General features: G+C 33.9%; 1 long non-coding RNA gene across 1 annotated transcript in view; it reads right to left on the bottom strand.

Moving 5' to 3' along the window:
• Positions 1–559: 559 nt before the first annotated feature.
• Positions 560–19,611, bottom strand: part of LOC135849067 (uncharacterized) — a 113,912-nt gene continuing 94,860 nt past the window's right edge. The window contains exon 3 of the long non-coding RNA XR_010559487.1: positions 560–1,043. This is a non-coding gene — a long non-coding RNA (uncharacterized LOC135849067). The remainder of the gene's footprint in view (positions 1,044–19,611) is intronic.

Below are 19,611 nucleotides of genomic sequence, written 5' to 3' on the forward strand. Positions count from 1 at the left end.
GTAGGAGGGTTCTGTTACTTTTGCTGAAGGGAAAACTATACCGGAGGGGGGGGGGTTCTTAAAAAGAGGGCCTTTTGGTAAAATTCTATAGGTAACGTAAATTAAACATACTATAGAAAATTTTTGATACTTACTGATTTTTTCTTATTTTATTTTACCTAGGCACAATTTAGTTTTAAATAAGGGGGGGGGGGGCTAGAATTTTCAGATTTTTCTTACACAAGCTAACAGCTATAGATAATAAAAGGTACGAGCAAAAAAATATTGCAAAAAATGTTTTCATAAATACTTAGTATGAATTGGAATGGATCGTGAAAAAAATGTTGGAGGATTCTCACTAAATTCATTAGAAACCTTCATTTTGAGATGAAAATCACCTAGAAAAAATGTCTGCTCCAGAGGTGTCTTTGGATGGAGAACTCAATATAGACATTCTGTGGGATTTGTCTCTAAATGCGCGAATAAGTAAGTATTATACCTATGAGTATACCTACCTATACATATAAGTATGTAGATTTTATTATGCAACGCGATAACTATATATCACAATACTTAAGTATACATTCGTATGTGCATTTATATTTTATTTTCCATTATTTTTATCAAACGATTGTGTATACAGTAAGTATTAGTTAATTATAATATTTTTTACGTCGAATAATAACAAACGAATTTACGACGAAATATGTACAGTATACTCGTACTCGACGTTCGACAAATCATTTCTATTAAAACGTTCTTATCAACGATCGTTTTTCTTCTCCTTCCTTTTCTGCTCTTTTTTTTCGTATTTAATGAGCGCTAATTAAAGAATTCAGATTAATTTAAACGATCAACCGTGGCCTGTTGATAAGGGAAAAAACAGCGCAACAACAATCGGCGGGTTTGGTACAGGCAAAAAATAATTGCGGTAGGTCATGTTGCGTATGTTCCTTCCTCGTCCTCACCCGCGCGAATCCGCTTCTCATGAAGTCAGCGAACTCTTAGCAATTCGAGCGATTGTAAATCTGTTTTTAAAAGTCGTCCTGTGTACTTGTCCACCCCTGAAATAAGAAAAAAACGGTTGAGTAATATTTAGAAGTCTCGAAGAGCGTACAACCAACCGTCTGGACTAGGTTTAGTCTGGTTATTGGTACCCAAACTGGTACTGTTACGATGAACGGTTTTTTCCGTTCAGTTTTAGTTTTATGGTACTCATTCGTTCATATTTCATTTTTACTCGTGTTCATTTTGCGGAAATGGTTGACAGATGGTTAGGGCGTGAGCTTTTTAGGGTACAGGGTGCGGAAATTTATTCCCAAATATTGACCACACGAACATCAACATAGTGTTTTGGGAAAACACCCAAGGAAAATAGTGCATGGGTGAATCGACATATGCGTGTAAATTTTTAATATACTAGACCGAGAGCTATTTTAATGAGATTTTGTGGAATGTTTCCTTCCTATTTTACAAACGGTTTATTATTTTGAGAAATTAATTCGAATTTTTATGTTTTTTTTTTCGCATCTTTTTAAACGTAATTATAGGACGCGTCTTATGTAGTAAGTCATTCAATAAACGAGTCGAATAATCATTTTACAACAATTAAGAAATTATAATTACACGAAAGGTAACATACAAGTTCCATTAAAAACTACATTACGAGCTACAACTTAAAAATACATCGATTAAAGTATAGATGGCGTAATTACGCGTATCGTAATTACGTAAATGACGCCGATTTACTTCACTCGGCCGTCCTGCCGGAGATGCTGTCCTCAGCATCGTCTGTATCGTCGTCGCTGTCGAATTCGTCTTTCCAAGACGCTTTCCAGGGTCGAATTTGAGAAATATGAAGGTCCACAAGTCCATTCTGAGTACCTTCACGACGTAGGTCCTGTACACGATAAATATCGCCAGCTACGTTCTGAACAACGACCATAGGACCGCGATATTTCGGCTGTAACTTCGCCATAGCCGCACATTTGATGAAAACAATTTCACCTGCGATCAATTTATCACCAACACAATGCCGGCGATCGAATTCGGCCTTCGTGAGTTCCAGTCAAGCAAACCATCGTTAAATCGTCCTTCATCGCCCAGTGATTCGTCATCTGACAACGATTCGAATTCCGAGGAGAAATCGAGTGGCTGCCTTTCTAACGTTTCTGAAAGCGGTCCATTTCAACGAGGAAAATCGTGTGTCGAGGACGACACACCGGAAAGGATGGCCGATTGTGGGAAATAGTCATCGTAATTACGCGGTATTTACGTACACGCGCCTTCTCGATCTCGTGTATTCGATTCCCTGACTAGACTAGCGTTTATGTTCTCGAAGCGTTAAGATGTAATTTCAATGTTCCTTGTTAATTTTTATAATAAACGTTGTTATTTGTTGTTGACGTGCGTTAATATGTTTCCTACATCTTAATTAACGACGCCGCGAGCGTTTTTATTTTCAAAGTAAACAACCTGCGACCTCATAACGTCATTCAATACTCATTCGACAAGGTTGGCGTCATTTTTAAATCTGACTAACATTTCGATTGGTTTAAAATTTCCAACGAACTGATCCGGTTTTGTAATCCAGCTCGAACGTGGTAATTTTCGGTTGTAAAAAAACCGAACGCCATTTTGGAAACCATCTTAAAAAGTATACCTACCTACCTACCTAAAAGAAACGTATAATAATATATGGTTAATTTAAAAATATAACCATCAGCTTGTATTCATACTTGTACCTAATCGTAAACTAACATATTCATTCTGTATAGCTATACGTCAGGTATGATTTACAAAAAAAAAAAAAAAATACCTACCTATCTATCTAACTACTATAGTAGGTTGTATAGGAAGATAGATACATTCGAGTTTAATTTTGGTACGAATTTATCTTGGAATCACTGTACGATTTGACCGCGCTCTGACCTTCAAAAGGGTCAAAGTCTTAGCTTCAGCCATAATAGACGAATATCAGCAAATAAAAAGAGACCTAAAGCTGTAACAGCCGCCAGACTATAGGCTCTTTGAGCTCGCCTATATATATGTATGTATGTAGTATGTGTACACGTCGTGTACTTCTACCCTGCTTCCAGTACCACTATGTGCTGCAGTTTCTTCTCTAGACGAAATTGCTGCTCCTTCCAAATCCATTATATCGAACGACGACTCGCTAAACCCCATGAACCTCTCTCGTCGATTAGGTTCTAGTTTTTTGACGAATTTATTAACCGGTTTAGATGAAAAATGGTCACAGACGACTTAACTGAAAAAGAAAGAAGGAAAAAAAAAAGAGGAACTGGTTCTAACCGATTGTGCCCTTCTCTCTATAAGCGGGCTCAAATGAAAAACGATCTTATTGTTCCTTTCCGGAGAGGTAATTCAAGGTCTAACTAGATTACCAATGTGGTAGGTCAGTGCATGGAGTATAAGTATATACGAAATTCAGCAGCTAAAAAAAAACCGTTCGTAAAGCTTGTGGCGCGTATGCGCCGGAATATTTTACCGGTTAAAATTCAACGTGTGTTGCAATCACGGACGAAGTCCAGACTATTGAAAAAAAAAATAGATAAATAAATAAGATGCGAATTCGTATGGATGTAGTTCGTTGAATCAACGATGCACATTGCACGTTTTATGTATGCACCGTGATCTTTGTTGTCTGTCGAGTCGAAATGTCTCTTCCCACTCTGTTTGGTACTACCGTCGTCGATGTAATTGCGAAGATGAGATTATTGTCTGAATGATGACGAGTTTTCGATTTTTCGACTCTTATGCGTTGATTAATTTTATGTGCCCTATGGACAGTTTTGAGCTACCTATATGACTCGAATTCGAATAACGTCTGTTTTGAAATATTTTTTCAAGTTCATACTCTTAATTAGCCCCATTACACGATGAACTATAGCCAATGAAACAATGAACGGATGAATCAATGAGAAGGAAATTACCTATCTAGAATGTTTTAATTGGTGCGCTAATGCATCGTTGCTGCAGTAGGTGGGTCACTATGGATTATGGCACGTGATCCGAGCGCGAGACTAAGGTGGCCTAGGTGGCCATTATTTACAATTTTTTTTCTTTTCAATTCATTGATTGATGTGGGAAATACTACTTAACCAAGTAAAATTTTTTTATACTGTATTCAAAGACAGGAAATCGAAAGAACACCCATAAATACACCACCGCCTAGAAAAATTTAAAGTGTTGAATTTGATTTTCCGATTCTGGGCGAATTTTTGAAAATTCAAAGGATCATTTGAAATCAAATACAACCATTAAATTGAGGCAGAATAATAGAATTTGGTTAATGGACTATCTCGTTTTCGACTACTCGAATCGATTATTGAAGGTTTTGAACCGCTTAAGAACCGGACGCGGACGGGAGGAGGAGAGGGTTGCTGTTGGATTTTCCAATTTTTAAAGTCTTTCGGTCGTCAAAATGTATGACGATTGAAAAATGCAAATGAAAAATTCTTGTTTTCAGTTTTTTTAAAATGTAAAATTATTGTAAACATGTTCATCGACAGTGGCGTAAATACGGGGGGGGGGGGGGGGACAAACCCCCTTGTATATCTTGTATTTTGATTTCAACCTCCCCCCCAGAAGGGGTGTCGTGTTACGTTACTGTTCATCGATTCAGAGTTTTCAAAGGTGCAGAATTCATTTTTGAAGATAATTTGAGACCAAAAACCGAAATAGGCTCCAAAGAGTAGGTGCGATTTTTGAAGACCACGACCTCAAATTAAAATCGATCTTCTCGAAAACCTGAAATTCGATACCCATATTACATTTTTCAGAATTTTTGAGTTTTGGATTTTGGAAGGCGAAAAAACATTATTGCCCGGAAAAATATGGGTAACGGTCCAGTTTTTTTTTACCCCGCAAGAATTTTCTGAAAAATAAGCCACCAAAGTCATGAATATCGATTCGAAAACCATATTAACATGTTTTGTGCTTCTTTTGGAACACAGTGCCCTTGAAAAGCTCATTTTCCATTCAATGTTCACGGTTCAGGAGACCTTGAAAAATGTGATGTGAGTTTTGGTCGATTTTCTTGACAAAATTTTTAAAAAGTGTGTTTTGATTTTAAGGATTGGACGCGCTAATTTCCACCAAAATGAGTTCGTGAGTACATCGCTGAATTCTACACACTCTGGTCTATTAGATGCTAGTTATTTTTCATCGAAATTGTTGTCTAACAATTTTTAGGGGGGGGGGGGGTAAAAAAATAGGGAACGATTCAAGCCCAGTTTTCTATTTTTTTTTACCGCGGGTAAAAAAATAGAAAATCCATATTAATTTTTGTTCTCTAATTTGTTTACCCCCCTCTATTTTCAGAATTTTTGCTCGCTTACGACCGTTTAAAGGCGTGATATAAATTTTATTCTAGAAAAATGACTCATTTTGTAATAAAAAAAATTGTTAAAATAAACATGAATTTTACAAATGGAAAATCCTCCATTTTTTGAAAAAACTCCTTTTTCAAGTTGAATTTGAAAACGTTTTGCTTTCCAAAAAAATAGATTTCTTGCAGAAATTGCTAAAAATTGTGAAAAAGTCGCAGTTTTTTTCAGTTGCTAAAATTGTGAAAAAGTTTGTTTTTTTGGTCAAAATTTTCAAAAATTGTCAAAAAGTTTTCTTAGTTTCAGAAATAGGTATCTAAAAAATTTTGCTTTTTACAAAACTGCCAAAAATCTTGCTTTTTTCCAAAAATTGCCGTAAGTTTTCTATTTTTTGAAAAAATGTTTCTTTCATGTTTTTTTGAGAAAGTCCAAAAAAATAACCTAAATAAAGTGATGAAAAGTTCTATCGTTTTTTTCTTCTTTTTTTTTCTAAAATTGTAGACAAGTTTCGCTTTTTTCGTCAAAACCACCAAAAAGATCTTGCTTTTTATTAAAACTATAGATATCAAAAAATTTCGAATTTTTTGCCAAAATATCTGTCAAAAAATCTTATTTTTCGTAATATTTTAATCCTCCGAATTTGTTGCCCAAAAAAGCAAAAAAAGCACTATTTGTGCAGTACCATAAATGAACTGTTTTTTTTTACTTACTAATTATCAATTTTTGTTTGTAGAATTAAAAATGTAAATTGTAATGTAAAAGTAAGGCTATCAATATCATTTATCAAATGATTGGTGCTCATTTTAGAAATTGATTATGTACCTTCTAAATAAGGTTTGAATTTATTTTGTCGTAGATTTTTATCCGCCTTATGAATTAAGTTTAAAATATTTAGGTCGAATTATCAAATCAAACAGGAGTTGATAAGTTCGTTTCATGGGGTCATTTCCTATTACTTATACACTTAATAGCTATTGAGTAATGAAAATTCTAGCTTGAAATATATATTAGTAGACTAGGTACCTAGCATCATAATTTGAGATTTTAAGTCCTATCAACAATGATTAAATTTTTTTCTGCGACTAAGCATTTTTACAAAACCCGATTCCATTGTGGTAGTACCAATAGTACTTACAAATGATTTTTTTTTCAATCAAATGTTGTAAAAAATGCTACAGAATTATAGCAATTGTGGTATAGGTATTTGGTAAAAATTAATACTTATTCCAGACAGTGCTATTAAATTATTTTCATCATGCCGTAATCGTATCCGATAAATCAAGTTAAAATGAAACAGGTATATACTTTGGCCTATCATTTTCGAGCTGATAATTTCTTTGATTTTTCGAAGCTTAAATCACTTTATCGTGTATTAAATAATTGTTATTGGTATGCGTTCAATTAGGTTCACACTAAATATTCAAACTTCCATATAATTAGTTTTGAAATTCAATTTTCATCCTACATATACCATACCTGTAATTTTTTCAAATGGTGAAACTTGTGATTTTTTGGTTCACACGATAAGCAACTTGGAATACTGAACAATAAAATGTCGTCTCATTTTGCATAAATATTTTTCGAAGTACCTACCCATGCAATGTTCTATTCCAGTTCACTAATAGTCATTTGAATAGAACCTTACAATTTTGTTCAAAGTCATCGTTTTGATTTTTTCATGGAAAATTTTCTTCCATTTTTAAATTCGTTGATTTCATAACAATGAAATTTTAAATAATTTTAACAATTATTAAAGTTCCAAGTTCACGTTGATGATGAATGCGATCCTGTTGAACAATGCTTCGTTTAAAAAGAAAATTGAGAATTAGGTGCCTAGATCTACATCGAAAGTTCGAATACGTCTGATTTTGTTTTACACCTAATGAGCAATCAAGGCAGATACTGTAGGTATAGTTTTTATTGCATTACGATTTTGGATTGTTGATCAACTAGTAAGTTGTCTTGTACGTATTCGAATATCAGATAAAGAACTCGAGACGACTGCTGAGTTCACGAAAAAATTAACATTATGCTGAATTAGAACATTTGATCTATACTTGCAAACCAGTTGGATAATGGATGAACTGGTGCAATGAACTTCATGAAGAAAATGATCTACAGGATATTTCTTGTAAAATTTAATCCCAGACACAAACGAAACGATCAAATCTGATCGGTATTTGTCACTCTTGCTAAACATCAGTCAGTTTCGGTTTGAATTCAGCATATTCAATGAAATTAGCTACAATCATGCTCAGAAAAATATTCCCTTGATGATTCTGATAATGCACACCTAGCTAAGGATTTACACAATATTTTGTACTCGATGATACACGCTTACTATATGTACCAATTTATATTTATTTCAGCAAAGAAATCTTATGCAGGTCAATAATAATAAATTGTATATTTTAAAGGCTGAAATCTCAGCTCCCTTTTAACCTTATTAACAACGCAATGTTCAAAATTGCTAACATTTACTCAACACTAGATACCTAGTCGTCACAAGTCACATGAAAAATCTACGATCATTACTTACGATTTCTTTCATGTTACGAATCATTTGTGATTGTTAGACATAATACCAAATGCGTTAGGGAAGGTCGGGATGAATTGGGATAGGTTAGTTCGTCTCGGGCGAGGATTTCCTGACATACATAGGTGGCCGAGTATTGTTTTGGTTGTACGTAAGCAGACTATGGTTGTCATGTTTTTGATTAAAATTAGATACCTACGTAGATACTTTTTTATACCATCTGTTTTCTTCGGTAAATTAGACCTTCTTGATTTTGAAAAATAACTTCTGAAGTTGTTTTGATCAGAATCTATAGTATAAAGCTACAAGCAAAAAAAGTTCAGCAGGCTCTCATTTGGCCCCAATTATACCTAGGAAGCTAATTTTTTTTTTAATAGAAAGCTCTCGACGAGTACTTGATGCGAAAAATATAGCAAAGCCCAAATTTTGAATTTAAGGGCCCCAAATTTGGGGAAAAGAGGGCTAAAATCAACATAAAAAAATTTTGGAAATACACTTTCTTCCAAATTGCATTTTGAACCGAATTCCAAAATTTGAAGCGATTTGGTACCATAGGAGGCGAGATATGCCCCAAAAACCAATTTTTGGGCCTCCCCCTCTATATTTATGAAAACTGGACCGATTTTGCTCATTTTTGTTTAAAAATGTTCCTTATGACGTGTAGATATGTTATAAAACATTTTGAATTTAAAATTTTTTAGTTTAAGCATGAAAAATTAAAAATCAAAAAAGCATCATTTTGAACAATTTTAACTTTGAACTTCAAATTTCTCGGTCGAATATTTCCAATTTGCTAAGCATTTTTTTAAATCATCAAAATAGTAAACAAAACAGCCAACTTATAATTCTCAGCCGAGTATTTCTCTTTTTAATTATTCATTTTGCTTAGTAAGTTGTAAGGAAAGGGACTTGGGGTCAACTTTGAAAAAACGATTTCTGAGAGAGAAAAGGAAGAGGGAACCCCGAGGAACCCAGGGGGCGGAGCCCCCTAGTAATAATATAAGGACCTAAGTAGATAGATATTTGTATAGTTTATACTTCGGCCACTCCAGGATCTTTTTTCCAATATTGATATTACATCTGTACCATGATACATATTTTCTCCTATTTCAGTGCATTATTCGATATGGTTTGTAACCTACGAAAATATTATTCAATTTTTATCGTTCTGTGGGTAATTTAATATAATTTCATTTTAAATTCACTATAATGCAATATGCAGCTATGCACTTCATTTTTTTCAACTTGGCAAATCACCTGCGGTTGAAACACCGTAGAGTATCGCATTTCATTTTAATACCGAGTAAGCGGGTAACTAACTTATTTTAAAAATCTAATTTAAGGTTAAAAAAATCAACGGTATTTAGCAGACTTGTAAGTGTTGCATTTAATATTTTGCATGTGCATTACGTAATGACATTTCAACACCTCGTTATGGGCTTTCTTTGCTCCGTATTTTTGTTCAAGTTAGATATTCGTTGGTGTGCGTGTGTATTGTACTATAACACGAGCTTTCGTTCGAATAATATTAAAAGAAAATTATCAGAGTGGCGTCATTTAAGCGATAAATAAATACGAAATGGTCTAAAAAAAATCGTATACGCAAATAATAAAAACCTTGTTAATTTGTTTACTTTAAGAGTCCATTAACTAGGTAACTGTATATCTACGAGCTGATAAGAATTTAGAATTTTATCGCGGTTGAAAAATAAACCTTGATTCGGTTACGAATTTTTTTTTTTACTCCCAGTAGGTACGAATGACGCAAGAGTCGAAATATTTTCGCACAGCTATGCAGCTGTAACTACGTTGAGTTTTGCAATAGGCCTAATTCGGGGCATCACTGAACAAGTGAACACTGGTCGCATGTTCTGGATATTTAGGCACCTATGCCTATTGCCTACTATGTACTACCCCAATGTAGCCAGACTTGTACCAGTACCTGGCTTTTGTTTTAAAAACCTTGACCTGATATTTGGTAACAAGGTTGCTGAATTGGTCGTACATTTTGTATTTTTTTTTGTTTTGTTTTTGTTCAACTGGTTATATAATCGGGCAGATGCTTTGTAGTGAAAAAAACGCCCGCGTTTGTGTTTTTGCGGTACCTTTACTCGAAAGCATGTCTGCTATGGTATATGGTATTGGTAAAGAGAGACACGAAGGGTCATGCGATGCACTTCTACGTGCAATATACGAAAATAGTAGGTTTCGTGTTTCAAAGTCTAACCATTCGTATATTTTTTTCGTTTGAAAAATTAAAACGCCTTTTGCACGTCATGAACGATGCGATCTGCGTTTGAACTGGAAAAAAACATCAGTCTGAGTCGCGGCGCTTTTTTGGCCGAATTTTCTCCCATAAAATGGCGTGTTCCTTTTTCCAATATTGGACCTATTATGAACATTAATTCGAAGGGTTTGGTTGACGAATATCTTTCACCTTGAAATTTAGCCAGAAAATATTTGAGACGATTTTTAATCAAAAACCGTTTTTGAATAGCCTTTTCCTGTGCAATGAATTTGGCATTTTAAAATTCATCTGATGCAGAAGAAGAAGATATCTTTCAGACCTGTATAACATATAAAAGCAGTTATCGATTACCTAATCGATAGGTATTTATTCAAATTTGGATCGATTTCAAAAACGATCTATAAATCGATAACATTTTGCACCTATTTGTAGGTATTCATGTTCCGACAGAGTGTCGAACAGTTGAAGAAGTTGTATAGCTTAGAAATCAAATTTTAAATCGAGAATTAGTGAAAAAAAGTGTGAAGAAATTTGCTCACAGATCATAAAAAATCGAAAAATTGTCACAATACATAGACGAATGTAGAATAAATATTTGGTGATTTTATGGTTTGGTTACCTAATTTATTTATTTTGTCAGGCTCAATTTTTGAAAAATTATACCCACTTGTTTGTATAATTTTATCTTAGTACCTACGTATTTTTACATTGAGAAAAAACAGTTGATTTGCGGGAGGAAAAGAGAGAGAGAAAGGAGGAAGGGAGGGAAGCACAAGTAACTATAGGTATAGGAAACCTGTATAAGAAAATTTTAAAATTGACAGCTCTTTTCAAAAAAAAAGGTCACTATTCAATCCGAATAAAATTTTTCCAATCCTGAGGACAGATGATGAAAAACTGAAATTGAAAATGAACCAAACCGATTGTGAAACTGAAATTGAAAAATAAGAACTGCGATTCAAGCTTAAGACTGATTTTGAAATGATTTTCATATAGTTTATAGTCCGGCATATAACAATTATGAGTAATTGCACCCCCCCCCCCCGCCGATCCCCCGGGACAACTTTTTTCTTAAAGGGGACATCCTAAGGAACATTTTAATGCAAACTTGCCAAAAAAAAGTTGGCCTTACTTACAAAATGGCGGCCATTTTGATTAACAGGTCAGCCGAAATCGCAGATTTTGCGTTACAACATAGGACTTGCACGACATTTTTCAAACCTGACAAAGGTAGATTGAAAGATCGTGCAAAAATTTATCACCTGTCAAAATTTCAAGTGCTAAAGTGCGTTTTTCGAGTTTTTGGTGAATTTTTGAAAATCCAAATTAGGCCAAAAATGAGGGAAAAAATTAAAATTTTACCAAATTGAGCAAGAAAGCTGAAATTTGGGGTATACCCTATTTTCGACATGCCAAATCGATTGGAAACAGTTTCAACTCGTTTTGAGTAGTGCTGGAGCCTCCAGCAGATTTTTGAAACTCGAAATTCCCACAGAATTTCATCAAATTGGAGTTTTAAAGCTAAAAATGTATTTTGAAAACTAATTTCAATACGCTACGAAGTACTGCAGGTGAATTTCAAGTCGTTTTGGAGCCTCCAGCGACTTTCTGAAAATTCCTGGAGCCTCCAGAAGATTTTTGAAACTTTAAAATTTCACAAAATTTCATCAAATGACGAAAGCTGACATTTACTCTACACTCCAATTTTAACACCCTCTGAATACGACTTCAGGTGGGTTCAAGTCATTTTAGAGCCTCCAGCGACTTTTTGAAAATTACTGGAGCCTCCAGTAGATAGGTAATAGAAGAAAAAATTAAATAATTTTTGATGAGCTGTTTAAACAGGTACTTGCTTGATTTTTTAAAAAATTCCAAATTCAGTTGAAAAAGTTTGGTGAAAGAGTAAATTGTGTTTTCAAGAAGGAAGAAAGAAGCTTCACTTCTCGACTTCGGATGAATTTTTGAAAATTTACATTCGTATCATTAAGGTATTAAATCAAGGTAGGAGGCTGAGCGTATTGCTCATTTTTGACGTTTAGAATTAAATACTGATGGTTTTGAGTTGTTCTGCAACCTCCAATTTTGCAAAAATTGTTATAAAAATGGGCTAAAATGAAATTCGGCAACTATGAACTTGGTTATTACTGTCTTTGGTGACTCTTTTGTTCAATTTAGACATACATTTTTCAAAAAATCTCTTTCCGATTTAAATACTGTATCTACCTGAGGTATTACATAGTTTCTTTTAAAACTGAAAATTTCCAAAATTCCCTAGAGGCTCTAGGACAGATCAAAAGTAACGCCAATCGATTTTGAAGGTCAGAAAATATAAGGTTAAATGCATTAACAAAATTCAAGCAGTTTCCATTAGAGCGTTTGTGGGCGAGATTTTTTTTTTCAAAAAAAAAAACTCTGAAAAAAATATTGGATTTGAACCTGCATAAACGAATTTTGCAAATTTATTCACAATTCAATCAAAAAAATCTCAAAAACGGTGTACATTCCAATTTATACAGGTGCTAAATTTCACTTTGGCTACTTATATGACAATTTCCTCAAACCGCTGGAAAATCCAAGAATCCGTTGGAAATTCTAGAACGACGCAAAACCATCACCAATCGATTTAAAAGATGAAGTAATTAAGCTTCAAACTAATTTTTGACTTTCTACCGCAATTCGATCAAATTTTAATTTTTTCATGTAGAATGTGGCATTACTAAATGTTCAAGAATTCTCCAAAAAATGTAAAAACGAAATTGAACATTTGAAATTTGGCCTTATGGTGTATTTTTGAATGCCCTTTTGATTTTTTCTTAGTTTGATCCAAAAAAATTTCAGCTAACGTAGACTCCTCCCTTAATAGCAAAATATTTGTTTAATAGCACAAAATCATAAAAATGACGAGATTTTTTAAAAATAATTTCCTTATAAAAGCCAGTGAAGAGGTGAGTACTTCATCAGAATCAAGCAATCAAAAAAAATACATTGGGTTTGCCAAAAGAAAAAAAATAGAAAAGAATTAATTTTCTCTCTTCAAATTAAAGCATAATTGAAGAGTCAATCACCGTCTTTATTTGATAAGCATTTCCCATTCTCACCATCTGCCGACTTGATAATTTTCTTTCAGTTAGTGTACTGGGCTGCGAAAAGATTAACATCGAAATGATAACTGCAAAGCTTTTTGAAATCCACCGAAAATTATTAGGTATCATCTTTCATGTACTCACAATAGGCTTGGGACTTTTTCACCAAGAAAATTCGACTAAAAATCACTCGCAATCGAAGTTTTTTTTTCAAGATTGGCGAGTTGAGTGTCGCGTTTTGTATTTTTTATTCGGCTAAATTACACCTCTCGAATGATGAACATGTTACGCCCGTTGTGAATATTTTATCTATTAATTAATAAGTACGTCAAATGTTGTAACTTTTCGAATTACTTACTAACGTTTTTTTTTCTTTAAAAAAAAAAAGTGTTTGCGTTTTCGATTTGTGAAATTTTATCGTTTTACGTATCTATTCGAAGACAAATGGAAGATCATTATACCAAGTCATTTTATAGGGTTGGTTGCATGCATCACGGATAGGTATTACGTACTCTTACTTGTATAAGTTGGTGTTCTAACGGTTGCGTAGCCGCGACCATCGAAGGAGCAAAGTTTTCTTTCTTGTATCTTTATTCGAACTAAATTATTTCGTTTCGCTCGCGGTACAAATAGTAATTGGTAAGATAACGTTTCATTGATAGATTTTTATCTAAAAAATACGGAAGTATCGAACGAAATTATTGGGTTTTTGCGAGGAATTGCTTTTTTTCCTTTTTCGAAATATTGGCTCGAATTACAAGCTGAAATTTCAATCCCACAATATTCTCGAGTATATGACGTAGGTAGTCGACAGTTTCCGTAAGCATAGGTACTCGTAGAATAATTTCGGTCACACTCGATACCATAAAGTCTCTCTGAGATTCGACCAATTGAAAATCATAGGCACTTAATACGATTATTCGAATGTTATCTGGCGAGCTAACGAAGCATCGAGCGTTAAATTGCTGCCAACGGAAAGGTCATGGTCGGATTGAAGTCGAATTGAAAAATAATTTGGTTCGAATTACCTCTACCTATAGTCCTATACCTATTACCTATCTGCTGATACGATAAACGGTCGCGTTTTGTCAGACTCTAGTGTGCAGTGCGCTTAATTTTAAATTCTAAATTGCCGTAACAGATACCTACACGACTTTTACGCCGAGCACTTATTTTGTCGTGCCTGACCTGTCGTGTTTTGATTGCATGGGACCATGATCAACGAGTTAATGATTTAGTGGCGCAGCTTTAAGCGAGAGGAAAAATGAAATATTCTCGAAACGAGTTTTTACCTTGGTGCTTAATAATTTAGCAGAATAGGGAATGCAATTCGAGGCGATTTTTTTTTCGTTCGATAGCGAGTAATTTAGTAAGTTAACTACCACTTTTTTTTTTAGCGTTTCGGGATTTTTTCCTGTATTAAACGAGTTTATGGAAGGTTTTCAGTTATATTATCGCAATTCTGGGATGGTATACATTATTTGAATCGAAAGGAAGCTGTAGTTTGTCAACACGTTTCCACTCACAAAACTGCAGTTAGTTCAGGCATTACTTTTCAAATTTTGTCAGCAGGGGGAAAATAGGGAAGATGGCAGGTGAGAAAAAAGGAGATAAATCAAAAGAAAATTCTTTTTTAAAAAAAAGAAATTGGGAACAATTTCTGGACTTTTTATTGATGTGCAAAGATTTTGTTTTCGCCAATCTCACAAACCACTTGAACTCTGCCAATCCCATAGAACTCACAAATCCCACGCTTTGTGTCTTAAATCTGAATTTTAAAAATTTGAAATTCCCAATTTTCGTTGCTGAGAAGGGAACTTATACAATTCGTTAATTCTGATTCAGCTGAAATGTGGCTCACTGAAAGAGCATGTCACCCAAACCTGAAAATCGGATTTTGAGGTCACGAAGTTGATTTTTTGATTTTTGGAGATTTATTTTCTTTAAAAAAAAATATTGAGACAGAAATCCAAAAGTTGGTTTTATTCTGAAGTCGATCCTCCGAATCGATTGCCGCCATTTTTGAGCCAATCTAGAGCCTCCAGCAACAGTTTACTTTTCTTCAGCAAATTCAAATTGCTCTAGATGGCGTTGAAATTAACTTCGGCAATGTGGAAACGTAAACCACTAAACCTGTTATAAGTTCGATATTACAAATCGATTAGGAAAGATGAATCGCAAATCCGTGGCGACGGGTTGAAAAATAGATACATTTTTTTACGAGATGAAAATCTCGAATTTAGTAAAAGAATTCCAAAATCGTCATTTAAAAAAAAAAAAGGTACACAACACTTCTTTTACCTCCTAAAGTGGACCTTTCGAATTTATTGCAAAGACAAACGAAATTGGCTGTAAAAAGAGGTGGGTTTCGTTTTTTTTTTCAATTTGAGATTCAACCTGCAAAAAAAATACTTACACTTTCCATCATCACTTCGGATTTGGATTCATCCGCTCTAATTGATTCAAATTGTCAAACGTATGATAGTTATGACAGAAATAAATTTTCAGATACCGAAATTGATTATACAACGTTACAACGCCTTATTCTGGAAACGACTTGAAATTTCTGGGAAAACGTCAATTTTTTCTAGAGACTCCGGTTCGGTCTGAAAATAATGGAAATTGATTTAATGGGTCGACTTCAAAATTGTAAAAAAGTTTTGAATAAATTGTTGAAAAAATGGACGATTTAAATTTTTTTTCAAATTAAATTTTAAATTAATCTGTAAAAAAATATACTTTTCAACCCGTCACACCAGATTTGCGATACTTCCAATGGTTTTGGAAGGGTGCAGGGGGAGGGGGAATCAGAAATATCATACATTTCAAATTTTAGCTTTCCAGCTGAATTAGGTAAAATTTTGATTTTTTTGTCTTTGGTGTTTTTACTTTAAAAATGTTCAAAAATTTGAAAAATTAATATGACACACGAACTTTGGGTTGACGAGGTATTTTTGCTTGCTCTTTCAATGGAGTTATATGTATGTAGTTAGACCTAAAATCCCCCCTCCTGTTTGGAGATACTTCTACTGTAAAGTTGTAAAACTCGAAATCAGTAATTGCAGAAAATACAAATTTTGATTTCAATTTCAATTTTCAAAAATTTTAACATGGTCATTTCTGCAAAAAAGATTAGGACTTTCTTAATAACGTCAGAAAAAAGGTATTTTTCAACAATTTTGTCAAAAAACGGGACTTTTTTTGGAAATTTTGACAAAAGTTGGGATTTTTTAATAATTTTTTTTACCTACAATTTTTGCGAAAATAAGACTTTTTGACAAATTATTCTGGCGATAAGATTTTTTGAACATTTTGGCAAAAAACAGGTGCTCTTTTGACAATTTTTGCAAAAAGTCAAGATATTTTGACCAAAAAAAATGGAATTTTTGAAGTTTCGGGCATCAAACAGGGTTTTTTTGTTCATTTTTACAAAAAATACTTATTAGGACTTTTTTGATAACTTCATTCAGAAGAAAGTGTATTTTTCGGCAATTATTACCAAAAACAGTGCTTTTTTGACAATTTCCACAAAAGTTAAGATTTTTAAAATAATTTTGACAAAAATGTGCATGACTTTTTTGATAATTTTGGCAAAAGCAGGAATTTTTGACAAATTTGCACTTTGCAGTAGCGATTTTTCGCCTCATACTATGTAGCGACATGACCAACGTGACAATTATCAAATTGCGCAGCCAGTGCAGGTGCCATAATACCTCATCTCATGACTTTGCTGCAAAGACATGATGCGTATGCGCGCTTAGCTCAGTAGATGAGCGTTTTGACAACCTTTTGAACACGTTTTTTAGGATAAAATTTCATGCTCAACATTTTCGTTCCACACATTTTCCGCATATTTCTCATAATTTTGCAAAAAAAAAAAAAACGGATATTTTTAGAGTTTCTTGCAATAACGAGCCTTTTGCAGATAAAATTTCAATTTTATGGATTAGTAGGATGAAAGTACTTGTAAAAAGACACATTTTGGCGAAAACAGTTTTTGTGTAGCACCCTTCACTCAGGAGCTGTGGCGCTTCAAAGTTTTCTTTTGTCAATTTTACCCCCACTACTGCGATAAAAAATTTTGAAAAAAATTGTGTTGAAAGGCCCAGACTTCCCCTACATATTCCGCGTGGTACCAGAATTTTATCCCCACTACTCATGGATACAGAATTTTTCTTGCAAAAAACGCGTTTTTTGGCTATACTGACCAAGGGAGGTGGGTTTGGGGGCGGAAATTCCGCTCGAAAATTTTTATTGAAGGTATCCAACAATAATCCGTCATGATTTTACTAATCTGGGAACAGGGCCATTTCACCTATCTTACCTGGGAATACCCTGACTTGTGTTTTTTTGTTTTTTAATTTTTACTATAATACATACATACGAAGGCATTAATAGTTCATCTAATTCCTATTCCCTACGTCACATCTGCGATCTTGATAATTAAAAAAATTTCCTTGGATAATCCTTAATAGTGTCTAACATCCCTGCAAGTTTGAAAAAATTCGGTGGAAAATGTCAAAATGAATGGCTTTAAAGGGAAATTTGAATTTCACCCCGTTTGAAGGGGTTATACATAGATAGTTTGGCGATCTGAAAATTTTATCGCGTGGTGTTTGGATCATAAAGAACAACTTTCGTTGGTTGGTTTCAAAATCCGAAGACAATGCCAAATCGTCTATTTTACCTGAATATGCTCTTTAAACTTCCAGAAAAATGTATTTTTTCAGACAATTGAGTATTGGAAAAAAAATATCATCAAGTACATACGTAGAATTTTTATTACAATTTTTGACGTTTTTTCAAATTCTCAAAATATTAAAAAATTAAATTTCAAATAATTTTGTATCCTTCTGCATCGGGCCCTCTCCTTACGTCCATCTATAGACTGTGCCAACTGCCAATGCTTTGTCAGAATCTATCCATATAATTAAGACCTTGACTCTTTATCATGTTTATTAATTAGAGACCGCGCTGGCGGTTATCTCGTTGATTATTCGAATGGGTCAGATTTCTTTTTAAAAAAATTAAGGAATTTCCCCCCACATTATTGCCACACACATTAAACCATATCGTACTTGAAATTTACTCCGTTATCGATCGCATCGAAAACAAAAATACACTTAATGGTATTCGATATGGCGAAGCTTACTCAATGCACTACTTTGGTCAACATTTCCTCGAACTGATACAATGTAAGAACTCGTGTACTCCATTTCCGCATCCACTTACGAGTATATGTTACAATTTAAGAAAGAAAATTCTCGGAAATTTAATTTCTGGCTGTACGAAAAGATAAACGAACGATCTGTAGGTGAAGCTCGTACGTCGTTGTACGTACGTTACGTTCGTACATTATTCAAATTAAAACGAAAGTACACGTGCAATTTACAGCCAATTGAATTGGAATGCAAATTACGATTATAATAGCTGACGAATTGGTGTGTTTGTGGTTGAAAATAAACACGCAACGTTTTGGCTGATTGTCGCGGATAGATTTGACCCCGTATGCAGCTTATGTGCAACCTGCATTATGTACCTACGTATATTGTGCATATCCCTAGTATCTCCCTCCGTATAAGTATATCGACGAAGGTTTTTTTTTTCTTCTTTTTGGAAGACGTAAAATAATTATAATTATACCTTTGACCCAAACTCACGTAATTTTATCCGCGCGTAACTACCTAAAAGCTATTCCATATTTCGTCGAAAACAATGCAATTGAATGCGTAAGTATAGCATACCAAGAAAACCGTATTTTCGTCAAGATTTTTTTTTTTTAATTTCACAGAATAATGGTTATAGCTCAAATAACACGATATTAAGTGTCGTTAATGGCTTATTTATCTTATCAATTGATGACCTTCAGCTATGCAATATAAGTTTTTTTTATTTTTCTGGTACTGAAAATTATAATGTTGATTTTAGGATGTTTCACCTCGTCTCGTCTCTTCTCTTCTCGCTGCTTACTGTCTCATTCGTATACAGGTACATTATACCCAGACCACCAGGTGATTTGCGTGTATTCGTGTGTGTTTCTTTGAATTAAATTTTCCACGCGAGTACGAAATGCATCTACAATCTGCATATTATGTTGTTGAACGATTCGTGAGTGCTGAGGCGATAACAGTGTTCAGTTGTTTGGAATCACCGACGCTCTACGTGAACTTTTTTACGCGTTGCTTTTCAAGCACGAGTATATCCGACGAACTAGAAGCAAAAGTCATCAAAAAAAGGACATTTGATTTTTAAAATTCAAAAAGTACAATTTCCGAATTTACTATCAATTTAATTGAATAATTTTTGGCAAAAAGCAAGGCTCTTGGCAAATCCTGAAAACAAACGAGGCTTTTAAGCGATTTTTGAAAAAATTAAATTCTTTGGAAATTTTTGCAAGAAAGGCGCAATTTTTGGAAA

The sequence above is a fragment of the Planococcus citri genome, chromosome 5 (genome assembly GCF_950023065.1).
Source record: "Planococcus citri chromosome 5, ihPlaCitr1.1, whole genome shotgun sequence".
Classification (NCBI taxonomy): domain Eukaryota; kingdom Metazoa; phylum Arthropoda; class Insecta; order Hemiptera; family Pseudococcidae; genus Planococcus; species Planococcus citri.